This window comes from Rattus norvegicus, chromosome 12 (assembly GCF_036323735.1).
Source record: "Rattus norvegicus strain BN/NHsdMcwi chromosome 12, GRCr8, whole genome shotgun sequence".
In the NCBI taxonomy this organism is placed as follows: Eukaryota; Metazoa; Chordata; class Mammalia; order Rodentia; family Muridae; genus Rattus; species Rattus norvegicus.
Window position 1 is genome coordinate 14,452,203 of NC_086030.1, and position 13,057 is coordinate 14,465,259.

The following is a 13,057-nucleotide window of genomic DNA, read 5'->3' on the forward strand; positions in this document are numbered from 1 at the left end:
AAATATTTTAATATTTTTATATGTAGTGTACGTGTCAGAGGACAACTTGTGGAGTCAGTTCTCTCCTTCCACCATGTATAGGTCCCAAGAATAGAACTCAGACCATCAGGCTTGGGGGGCATGCACCTTAACCCACTGAGCCATCTCACTATCCCCAAACATAAATAGTTAGAAGGCAATTGGACAGTATGTTCTTTTAGGAAAGGTAATGATTAGTTTTAAATGTACCTTGACAGTTTAGGAACACCTAGGAAGAATCTTAATAAAGTGTTAGACAGTCCCTCCCTGTCAGGTTGGCCTCTGGGCATGATGCAGCAAAAGCCAGTCTACTATGGGTGGGTTTGGGTCACGAACTGTATAAGAATGGAGAAAGCGAGATAAGTAGTAAGTGTGCGTATGTTACTTCACTTTTCCCTGCTTTTGATTTTGGATATGATGTGACCGCTGCTTCAAGTTCCTGCTCCCTTGATATCCCTATAATGAGGACTGTAATCTGGAATTGTAAGATAAAATAAACACAATCTCTCCAAAGTCGTTTCTTCTTGTTTCTTGTTTTTTGATTGTTTTTGTTTTGTTTTGAGACAAGATCTCTCTGTGTAGTTCTGGCTGTTCAGAAAAACTTGCTGTGTAGGCCAGGCTGGCCTTGAACTCAGAGATCTGCCTCTGCTTCCCAAATGCTGAGATTAAAAACTGTCAGTATCATACCTGGCTAATGACTCTATGCTTCTAACTTTCTAGTTTTGGTGTATTAACTGTTGCAGAACTCCTATAAAAGACATGTATAGTGGCTTCTCTGGGAAAACAAAGAAATGTCTTGTGATGGAAGGGTTGTTTTAGAGCAGGTCACATTTAGTTAGGATTACACATGATTTCCTCTTTCAGGAAAAGACAGAAAAGGGTGTTGGAACTAGAGACTGGTGCTCAGGTCAAACATGGTGGTACATGTCATTAATATTAGCACTAAGGAGGCAGAAGCAAGCAGATCCCTGTGAGTTCTAGGCCAGCCTCATCTACAGAGCAAGTTCTGGGCAGCCAGAGCTACATAAGGAGATCCTGTCTCAAAATTAAGTAAAATTTTCATTTTGGATGGGTTTGGGTTTTGCTCTGTTTTTGGTTGGTTTTCTGTTTTGTTTTGTTTTGCTTTGCTTTTGAAACAGTGTTTCTTTGTGTAGCCCTGGATGTCCTGGAAAGCTCTGTAGGCCAAGCTGTCCTCGAATGCAGAGATCCACCAGCCTCTGCCTTCTGAGTGCAGGGGTGAAAGGGAGGTACTGCCGTGCCCATCTTAGAGCATAACGCTTTAATGTCATTAATTTAAATATCTATTGTGATTATGTTCTCTTTTTAAAAGTCCATTCATTTGACTATTGTAATATATTCTCTCCTATTGGCCTCCAGGTTTGGATTTTGAAGAATAGTTCAACATAGTGCTGCTTCTTCTTCTTCTTCTTCTTCTTCTTCTTCTTCTTCTTCTTCTTCTTCTTCTTCTTCTTCTTCTCCCTCCCCTTCCCGTTCCCCTTCCCCTTCCTCCTCTTCTTTCTCTTCTTTATAAAAATCTGCAAAAATTCAAAAGGAGAAGAGATAAAAAGAAAATCCTTGAGTAGCCAGCAGTTCAAGGTACTCCAGCTACGATCCAGGCAGAATCACTACCAATATAAAGGAGTGGAGGGTTAGTAAAACTTTATGAAGCAAGGGCAGTAAAGTCAGTCAAGGAGTGGGAGGCCTGCTTAGGGGTACTCACACAGATGGGGGAAGGGCAGAACACAGGTCTTCTGGGGTGATGTTACTGATCCTTCAAGAAACAGGAGACCCCTAAAAGATTATCCTTCACTACTAGCTGTGGTGGCTCACATACTTGGGAGGAGAAGTAGGTGGATCTCTGTGAATTTGAGGCCAGCCTGGTCTACATAGTCTTAGTTTGGGTTTCTATTCCTGCACAAACATCATGACCAAGAAGCAAGTTGGGGAGGAAAGGGTCCATTCAGCTTACACTTCCACATTGCTGTTCATCACCAAAGGAAGTCGGGACTGGAATTCACGCAGGTCAGGAATCAGGAGCTGATGCAGAGGCCATGGAAAGATGTTACTTACTGGCTTGCTTCCCCTGGCTTGCTCAGCTTGCTCTCTTATAGAACACAGGACCACCAGCCCACAATGGGCTGGGTCCTCCCGCTTTGATCACTAGTTGAGAAAATGCCTACAGCTGGGTCTCATGGAGGCATTTCCTCAGCTAAGGCTCCTTTCTCTGTGACAACTCCAGCTCATATCAAGTCGACACATAAAACCAGCCAGTACAATCTCTCTAAAGTAAACAAGCACACGAAAGCAAGTACTATGCTCCACAGCACTCAAGGGGAGACAGGAGGATCAGAAACTCACCCATGGCTCTACAGCAACTTCAAGGGCAGCCTGGGCTACATGAGAACTCGACACACACACACACACACACACACACACACACACACACACACCCCAAAAACAAAAATGAAATAAGTTGGCTCAAGTGCCTTCACCAGCTTCAGTGTATTTGCATTACTGCTTAAGCATGTGCATTACCCAGGCCTGAGCACATTATCTGCAGGACGCTGCCCACAGCTGGTTAGGGCCAAAGTCCGGACCCTGATTCAACAGTCAGAATCTCCCCTTAGCTGGGGATGCCCATGCATGTGGGGTACTGAGGGTGCCCTCTGGGTGCTGGGAGTTCCAGCCTCACAGAGCACAACCCTTCTTCACCCCTGCATAGAGCTCTCCTAACTTGGAAATCTTGCTCCTACAACTGTTCCCATCCACCAACCTGACTGATAATAATTAGCCTCCACCTAGCTTCCTACTTTCCTCTCATCCCAAGAGAGTGGAGGCTCAGAGAAAATGTCCTAATGGGGCCAGCAAGATAATTCTTCAGGTAAGGGCACTGACACCAACCCTGGGGAGAGCCTATATGATGGACATAAAGAACTAATTCCTAAAAGTTATCCTCTGACCTCCACATGCATGCAACGGTATGTATGCACACCCACGCATGTGGTATGTATGCACACATGCATGTATGTAAACATACATACAAGTAAATAAGTTCAATTAAAACTTTTAGCCAAGCGGTGATGGCCCACGCCTTTAATCCCATCTCTGTGAGTTTGAGATCAGCCTAATGTATAGAGTGAGTTCCAGGGCAGTCAGCACTACACAGAGAAACCCTATCCCCTGTCTTGAAAAACCACACTGTTTCGTTAAGTTTTGGCTATACTGCTTTGTGCTCCTGGCGGGTCATATGCACACACCCACACATTGGATCCTCCAATGAAAGACACACACATTAGCTTATTTTTTAAGTGCCTTGGCTACCTCAAAGGCTGGGCACTCCTAAACTTTCCCCTGCTACCCAAGGCCCAGGTAAGGGGAAGTGGCCCCTTACCTGAAATCTCACATAGCTCGTTGGCTCTCTCCCCTGCCACTCCTGCATCCCATCCTTCCTTCCTGAGTCATGGTGATTCTCCCCATTCTTCTTTGCATCCTACCTGAACAACTCTAAGTGTCTGCCCCGTATCCAACCATTGGCCACTGGCATCTTTATTGATTGATCAAAGACCAATTGGGGACAAGGACCTTCAGCGTCTGGACATGCAGATTCCCAACTGACTCAAACCATTATTAGAACCAATCTCCAATACTACCCAAAAAATTCTTTTTTTTTTTTCCTTTTTCTTTTTTTCGGAGCTGGGGACCGAACCCAGGGCCTTGCGATTGCTAGGCAAGCGCTCTACCGCTGAGCTAAATCCCCAACCCCCCAAAAAATTCTTTAAAGAAATGTCATTGTAGTTTTGTTAAGTTTTATTCTCTAACCCCAACCTGTTTTGTCTCGTTTCCCTCTCTTCCCCATGCCCCAGTCTCTCCCTACATTGGCCCTATCTCTCTTCCCTCCCTTCCCAGGTTGCCCCTTACCTATTCAAGCACAGCTCTGTCAGTCCACTTAATGGTCTACAGGCCTCTGTGACTGACCTACCACATTCTCGAAACGCCATCTACTGATAGCTCACTGGGAGTTGTTAGGTATGGTGGGTGGTTTCCCTGAGCATCAATTTCTTCATTTAGAAAGACGGAGAGGTTGGCCTAGGCCCTTCCCACAGCCTCGGACACACGGCCATTTTAAGCCTTCAGCTCTCTTGCCAGCAGGGAATCTCCTCCCTGCCCTTCTGTGTCAGCTGTTTGCCTTTTGGTTGTAGAACAAGGAACTGGGAGAGCCATTGACACTGAGGTCTCAGGGGCCTGGTCAGAGGAAAGTGGAGTTCAGGTGAGGAGTGTTGTGGTTTGCCCTGAAGTTATCTGTATTTTGATGCTAATTCCACTGCCCCAAGGACAGCGGCCTAGTCACGGATTCAGGAATCCGGTGACTTCACCAGAATCTTCTCCGGATTGAATTTGTAAATCGGAGGTGAGGGGCAGGAACAGGATAGAAGGAGGCCTGTCATTGGAGAAGAAGGAAGGATGGGCAGGAGAGAAGTTTGAAGAGGAGACTAGATGAGAGAGAGGAGGCAGAGAGGGTGAGAAGCTGCGGTAGGACAATATGGCAGGTGATGTTAAGATTCTGTTCTGTGTATTTACAGCTTATTATTAATGTTCCTGAGGGATGGATGGTACTGGGCTTTGTATGTTTAAGTGGGCAATTATATCTTATCGATTGAATCTGAGATTATTGTGTTGTGTGTTCTTTTATGTGAGGGTTTGAGTGTAACAAAGTATGTGGTGGCAAGAGACACTGGGCCGCCTTGGAGTTGGGATGTGTTTCTGCCAAGATATCTAGCTGATATCTTGGGGCACCGCGGTGCTGGACCTAGCGAGGTAAAAGACAATAATACTTTTTTATTTTTATATTTTTACCACAACAGAGGAGGGCTCCTCTGTCTTAGATGAACCTTTTGCTGAAACATGAGCAGGATTGGAGGGAGGTGTGGGTGTTGTGGCTTGCCCTGGAGTTATCTGTATTTTGATGCTAATTCCACTGCCCCAAGGACAGCTACCTAGTCACATACTCAGAAGTCAGATGACTTCACCAGAACCACCTCCCCATTGAATTTGTAGAGTACAGGTGAGGGGCAGGTACAAGGAGGCCTGTCATTGGAGGAGAAGGAAGGATGGGCGGGAGAGAAGTTTGAAGGAAGAGGAAGAGACTAGGGGAGAGGAGAGAGAGGGGAGAAGCCATGGCAGGTGATGTTAAGATTCTGCTCTGTGTATTTACAGGTTGTTATCAATGTTCCTAAGGGATGGATGGTACCGGGCTTTGTAAGTTTAAGTGGGCAATTATAGCTTATCAGTTGGATCTAAGATTATTGTGTTGTGTGTTCTTTTATGTGAGGGTTTGAGTGTAGGAAAGTGTGAGGCTGGGCTGTGTTTCCGCCAAGATATCTAGCAGATGTCTTGGGACAACACGAGGCGAACCTAGCGGGGTAAAAGACATATATACTTCTTTATTTTTTATTTTACAACATGTGGGGCAGTGGGTCATGCCACCAGACAGAAAACTTGGTAAGGTCTAGCAGATTCAGAAACCCAATTGAGAATGGTAGCTGTTTAAATCTACTCCCGACCTGGTTCCTGTCCTCCAACCCATTGAGAGGACTGTGACAATCAGACACACAGGGGCAACACAGAAGCCCCTCCACATGCAGGTGAGGCAATCCTAACGTTTTGAAGGGAAAATTATACAGATTTGGGGTTTAAAAATATGGAGTTGGAAGAGTGTGTTTCAGGGTTCACAGACTCAGGACTAAACACTGTGAAAAGCAAGTCCAGGCAGCCCCGCCCTGCCGCTAGAACTAACAGACCATAAAAGGAAAGGAATGCAGAACAGGCCAGGAGTACCGTATCTGACTCACAGGCCACCTGGCAGGAAGAGATAAGCCCCCAGCCCCCGACATCCAGGACGCCCCAAACCTGCCAATGTGTGTAGCTATACCTTATTACCTCATCATGTGAAATAGCCAATCACATGTGAACATGTCTATGTGCCTCGTTTGAATCCACCAATCCCCATAACTATGCATCTGCTTCTGTACGCCCGCTTCTGCTTCCCCAAACCCTATAAAAGCCCCATGCTGGAGCTGCTAGGCGCGCAAGTCCTCCGAAGAGACTGTGTGCCCGCAGGTACCTGTGTTTTCCAATAAACCCTCTTGCTGATTGCATCCCAGTGGACTCGACTCGGTCACTGGGCGCTTGAGACTCCTCCTGAGGGAAAGGTCCTCTCCGGAGGTCTTTCAGTTTCAGATGGAGCCAATAGAAACCATCTGCCTTTAAACACCAACCCACCCCAAAAATGTATAGAAGACCCTGTCTGCAAGCAATCAAGTACACAAGTTATTTTAGCAAAGACTCTGAGAGCGTCTGTCTTATAGAGCTGTAAGACCCAAAGGGAAGACCCCAAGCTCCTGTCATTGGAAGCTACTCAAGCCTACTGAAGCCACTTCCTGTTCAGTAGCCCTCGACCTTGGCTGCTAGCTGCCTGCTGCATGCTGCAGAAGAAACCCGGCAGCTTGTCTTGCTCCAGCTCCCTCACAGAGAGTTGCAGCTTTTTGGCCACTCTGGCCAGCCAGAGCTCTGCAGATCCCCTCAGATAGCACCCAGTACACAGACCAGCAGTCAGGGGTTCTAAAATTCACCTTGGGAGTCAGATATTCACACCTTCAGACACACTTCATTAACTAATCATTTTTTCTTCTTCTGTGCAGAGGCAAGGAAGGGGAGTTTTCCTATAGTGATGAAGGCCCTCGGGAGAAGTCAAGGAGACTACTGGGAGCCTGACATTCAGCAAGGCCTTGGCGGGGGAGAGTGGCGGGGGCGTGGGGTGGGCACTGTGGCGAGCTAGGCCATTCTGGCACAGTAGAATTAGGGAGAGAATTAGGTAAGAGAATAACTCAAATAACTCAAAGGCAGGCCTGAAGAGTCCTGCTGCTGCAAGGTTATGTTTGAGCACACTGTCATCTTTAAACATGTGGAAAGTGTGGAAGGTGAGGCCATGAGAAAGTGGGTGTTTCTATTTTCCTTCCCCACGTCCTTGCAAACACCTACCCTCAGTGCCAGGCACAGAGGCCCATCTGACATCTCACTGTAAACCTTACAACCAGGAGCAGGGAGGTATTTGACCTCTGTGGGCCTGGAGGTGGGGGTGCTGGGATGTGTCCTTTCTGCACTGAACATCCAGATCAGTGCTGTGCTGGGGTAGAACAACACTTTCCTCAGACCTGGGAATGGTCTAATATACTTGCCCCTTCCCACCCGAGTCCTCTCTCTGCCCCTCCCACTCCCCTCTGCCATCTCCTCTCCAGCTGAGACTTTTATCAACCCTGGGGCCTCTAATTCCTGGCTCTACAAGGAAAAGGCAAACTGGTCCAGAGCCTGGGGAGTCTAACCCTCAACTGGATGGACTTGTAAGCCACATCTTGGCCCTTCCTGCTGACTAGAACAGCATACATTGGCCATCTCCTCTGATAGCTGGCCCTTATGGTCCGCCCAACCTCAGCTAACTGAGCAAAACTTCAATACTTCCCTGACTCTGTCCCTTGGCTTACATCGGCTCCAGCCTTGGGCTGATGCTCCCTCTCCCATCCCCCAAACACACAGCCATATCATCCCATGAACCTACTCTACCTTTCTTTTCATTAAGTTCTTCAAGCAGGGGCCAGTGGTGGTGGCACACACCTTTAGTCCCAGAACTTGGGAGGCAGATGCAGGCCAATCTCTGAGTTCGAGTTAACCTGGTCTACAGAACTAGTTCCAAGACAGCCAGCACTACACAGAGAAACCCTGTCTTGAAAGACCTAAGGAAAAAGAAAAACCCTCCAAGAATCCACCCTTCCTGTCCCAGGCCCATGTACCTCTGCACACAAGGAATACCTCTGCCATTTTCCAGTACTCCAAATCGCCATGTCTTGGTTCCTTTCCTGGGTTCCCTCTCTGCCTCAAATCATACCTCTGCCAAAGACTGCGGTTTGGTAGGACCACTTCACACAGTCTTTCCTGGTGACAACCACTAATCATTACCTTAACGAAAAACAACTCCATACAACTGGTTGCCCCGGGTGACAGCCAGAGGAGAGGACAAGTGTGTTTTTCTACCCCAGCACAGCACTGATCTGGAAGCAGGAAGAACTCTTTTATTTTCCAGTTTTTTTTTTTTTTTCGGAGCTGGGGACTGAACCCAGGGCCTTGCGCTTGCTAGGCAAGCGCTCTACCACTGAGCTAAATCCCCAACCCTCCAGTTTTTTTAATATTTATTTATTTATTATAGATGAGTACACTGTAGCTGTCTTCAGACACACCAGAAGAGGGCATCAGATCTCATTACAGATGGTTGCGAGCCACCATGTGGTTGCTGGGATTTGAACTCAGGACCTCGGGAAGAACAGTCGGTGCTCTTAACCACTGAGCCATCTCTCCAGCCCCCGGAAGAACTCTTATTAACTGCTCTGGTCCTTAAGTACTGGCAGCAGAGAGGAGGAGTAATTCCGGATCACACAGGGCACAAAGCTTGAACTGACCTAAGGTCCTAGCCTGTGTGCCCTCTCTTCAGCCTGGCTGTGCCCCAGTGATGAGGACCTGGGTCAGCGAAATGACATGGGGGGGGGGCTCTTCAGAGCCATGAAGATCTGTCCTGTCCTCAGGGTGGTGGGACAGCCATTTTTCATGTCCCCCAAAGCCACAGGGATGGTTTCTAGAATTCTAGATAAACCTTAACACGGTCCCTGGACACCCTAACTCCATTGAGGACACTCCACTGGTGCCAGATAATGTTGAGCTTGGGGCCTGTGGATGGGGAGAGAGCTTCCCTACTTCTTTGCTCCCACCTCAGGAGCCAACCGTCTTGTTCCCAGCTGGTCTGTCCAGTCCCTACTTGAGTCGACATTAAGGTCTCTGTCTCCTGAGACCTTGTATTATTTACCTCCCGGTGAGTTCCCAGGGGTCAGTTATATGCAGGTTTGGGCCTGTTTGGGCTTCAGGCCTGTGGCTGTCATTGGAATGCAGAGGCTAAACTCTCCTGCACAGGCTGCTCACCCAGGCCCTGAGGCAGTGCCCTCCTAGGGTCAAGCTCCAGGTCCCTGCCTCTCAGACCTGCCAAGGATGCAGACTCAGTCTTGCAAATACAGCCAAAGCTCAGGGGCTCATCTTCCCCTGCAAATGGAAGCGGGGAGCCTAGGGTGGTGGTGGTGAGGCTTTTGTTCATTTGAACCTCAGCTGCCATGACCTGCGGGGTAACTATGGGTAAATGAACTCTTCCTGGGTCTCAGTTCCTCGTCTGTAAAAGAAAAATAGATACAGAGCCTGCTAGAAGGCTCAGCAGGTAGTGACTCTTGCTCTCAAGCCTGATGACCTGAGTTTGACCTGAGTTGAAGCCACAGGACCAACAAGGTGAAAGGAGAAAACTCCCACAAATTCCTCGTTTGGCCTCCACATATGCACTCTGACACAAACGTGAGTGGGAGCGCCCACATGAACACATACACATACCAAAATAAAAATAAATAGAAATATTTTAAAAGGAAAAATAAAACACTGTGAACCCTTTCTGTTGAATAATGTACCTAGAAAAGCCCCAGAGAAGTTATGGGGAAGGAAGCATATCCAACAATACATGGGATGTCTTCTCCCATCCCTCAGGTTCCCTGCAGGCCTGGCCCACATGCAGCTGACAACTGCCTTCCCAGTACATCAAAACTACCTAGCTGGATGGTTTTAACCCCTCCAAAGAACTAGGCTCTGGCTGAAAGCGAGAGACTTCTGGTCCTAGGATGGGGGTGGGATCTTGCCACAGGAAGCCCCTCACTGGGCTGAATACATGGCAGTCTTTTTTCTGGTTATACTTAAGAGTGGATGCATTTAGCATTCTGGGTGGGGATGTTTTTGTATGTTGCTGAATACTGCATTCTCTCTCTCTCTGTGCGTGCGTACGTGCGTGCGTGCGTGCGTGTGTGTGCGCGCGCGCATGCCTATCTGTCTGTCTGCCTGCGTTATGATAGTTTCAGCCTAGGGCCTTGTGAATGTCCCTGACCTTCAACTTTTTTTTCATTTTGGGACATGGTCAAAAAAAAAATAGTTGCTGAGGCAAGCTGTGACCATGGCAACTCCTTACCACTGCCTTCCAAGTAAATGAAATTACAGGCGGGAGCAACTAGCTCCAACCAGTATGCCTTCCTTTTAAAAATTACTCCGTGTGTGTGTGTGTGTGTGTGTGTGTGTGTGTGTGTGTGTGTGTGTGTGCGCGCACCATGTCATAAAGTACCTGTTGTACATGTGGAGGATAACTTACAGGATGTGATTCTTGTCTTCTACAATGTGGCCCCCAGGGATCAAACTCAGGTTGTCAGGTCTGGCAAATAACAAGTGCCTCTATCTACTGAACTGTCTTGCAGGCCACTGTTTTGTATTAATGCATATTAACTGTGCAAAATGGGTCTCCTCCCCATGACACTCATGACTAAGATACATGAACAATGTACTTTGACAAGTTTCACTTTCTGTCACCTTTTTTGTTTGTTTGTTTGTTTGTTTGTTTGAGACAGGGTTTCTCTGTGTAGCCCTGGCTGTCCTGGAACTCACTCTGTAGACCAGGCTGGCCTCGAACTCAGAGATCTGCCTGCCTCTGCCTCCCAAGCACTGGAATCAAAGGTGTGTGCCACCACTGCCTGGCTACTGTTACCCTCTCTTTTCCTCTTCCTCCCTTCTGTGGGTTCCTGCACTGCTCAAACACCCTCTTCTATGTTCGTTTGTATTTTCTTCAAATTTATTTTCCACATCAAAGAAAGTCTCATACCTGTCTTCCAAAGTCTGGCTCATGTTGTATCAAATGCTCCCCAGTTCCATCCATTTCCCTGCACAGGGCATAAGACATGATTTTGTTCATCTGTCTTTTTTTTTTTTTTAAGATTTATTTATTTTTTTTCTTTTTTCTTTTTTTTTTTTTTTTTTTTCGGAGCTGGGGACCGAACCCAGGGCCTTGTGCTTGCTAGGTAAGCGCTCTACCACTGAGCTAAATCCCCAGCCCCTATTTATTTTATGTACAGCATTCTGCCTGCTTATGTGACTGCAGGCCAGAAGAGGGCACCAGATCTCATTACAGATGGTTATGAGCCACCATGTGGTTGCTGGGAATTGAACCCAGGACCTTGGGAAGAGCCATTGGTGCTCTTTTTTTTTTTTTTTTTTTTTTTTCGGAGCTGGGGATCGAACCCAGGGCCTTGCGCTTGCTAGGCAAGTGCTCTACCGCTGAGCTAAATCCCCAACCCGCCATCGGTGCTCTTAACCACTGAGCCATCTCTCCAGCCCTTGTTCATCTGTCTTGATCACTGTTCTATTGCTGTGATTAGACACCATAACCAAGACAGTTACTGTTTTTTAAAAAAGCATTTATTTAATTAGTGGCTGGCTTACTGTTTCAGGGGCGTGGTGCTAGAGCAGTAGTTAAGAGCTACAAGCTGGGGGTTGGGGATTTAGCTCAGTGGTAGAGCGCTTGCCTAGCAAGCGCAAGGCCCTGGGTTCAGTCCCCAGCTCCGAAAAAAAAAGAAAAGAAAAAAAAAAGAGAGAGCTACAGGCTGACCCACAGGTGGAGAGCGCAAGCCTGGGCCTGATATGTTATTTTGCAATCTCAAAGCCCACACCCAGTGACATGCTTCCTCCAAGGCCATACCTCCAATCCTTCTAATCCTTTCAAAGGCCACCACTCTCTAGTGACTAAGCATTCAGTCCTTAGGGGCCATTTTTATTCAAACCACCACAATCTCCACAAATAATCCATAAAGTTGTATTTTTGTTGTTATTTTGGTTTGTGACAGGGTTCTCTGTGTATTCCTGGCTAGCATGGAACTTCCTATGTTGACCAGGCTGGCCTCTGCCTCCTGAGTGCTGGGATCAAAGGCGTGCGCCACCACATCTGATATAACTTGTAAGTAGTAAAATGCCATTGGAGCTGAAGCTAAGTTGGAAAAAAGGCTTACCTAGTATGCATAAGGCCCTACATTCAACTCCTCATTCCTCATAAACCACAAATGGTTACAAATACCTCAGTCCTTGGGAGATACAGACAGCAGGATCAGAAATTCAAAATGGTCATCTACTGCTATGTAGTAAATTAGAGGCTAACCTGGGCTAGACAAGATCCTATCTCAAAAAAAAAAAAAAAAAAAAAATCCCCAGGACTTGACAGATGGTTTACTCCCTTGCAGAGGTCCTGAGATTTGGGTTCCAAGCCCTCATCACAGACAGCACACAACTGCCTGTAACTCCAGTTCCTTGGGGACCTGATACTTCTATCTAGGCCTCCATGGGTACCCCCATTCCCATGCAGATACCCACCTCCACATAATTTTAAAAAATTGAAAATCTCTTAAAAACAAAAATTGAGGCAGGATCTAGCTGGATGTCTCGCCCTCCCCCACCAGCCAGTTCACATGCAAAGAACAAAAGAAGAGGTAGTGTGAACGGACCAGTCAACGGGACAATCTGTCTGTCAGAAGTATACAGCAGCGCTCAGCACAGCATCGGACTCAGCTCGGCTGAGGTCGTCACTGATGTGATCCCATGGATCCCAGAAGGGTAATCTACCCACTTTGGGGTCTCTACTCCCTGAATGCCATCAGCCTCCAGACTCGTGTCCTAAGCTTTAGCCACTCCTCACCCACACATCACCCCACATCAGAATCTCCCAGGGAAACATTCTGTTGGCCCAGCTAAGGTCACGAACTCACTCCACTCTGGCTAAGGAGATTAGCAGTGACCCAGATAGACGATATGAGCAACACTCCAGTGGCCAGGTAGCTAGGTTCACCTACGAAGCCAGCAATCCAAGCCATCAATCCAGGGCAGATAAGGAGAATGGTGAGTGGTCCGTTCTTTTTTACTTGTGTGTGCACACACGCACATCTTCCTTGGTAATCATCGTTGTTTGAAACAGGATCTCTCATCACGTATTCCAGATTGGCTTCTTGGGTCTGCTTTCTGTATGCTGGGATTAAAGGCACAGCAAGGGCTTTAATCACTGGGCCCTGGTCCAATTTTAGCTTTTAAAGGCACCTGAGGT

At 47.3% G+C, this 13,057-nt stretch overlaps 1 protein-coding gene across 1 annotated transcript in view; it reads right to left on the bottom strand.

Annotated features, from left to right (window-relative positions):
* Hint1l2 (histidine triad nucleotide binding protein 1 like 2) overlaps nucleotides 1-13,057 on the bottom strand; it is an 865,401-nt gene that overhangs the window by 669,942 nt on the left and 182,402 nt on the right. The gene's annotated exons all lie outside the window — the stretch shown is intronic.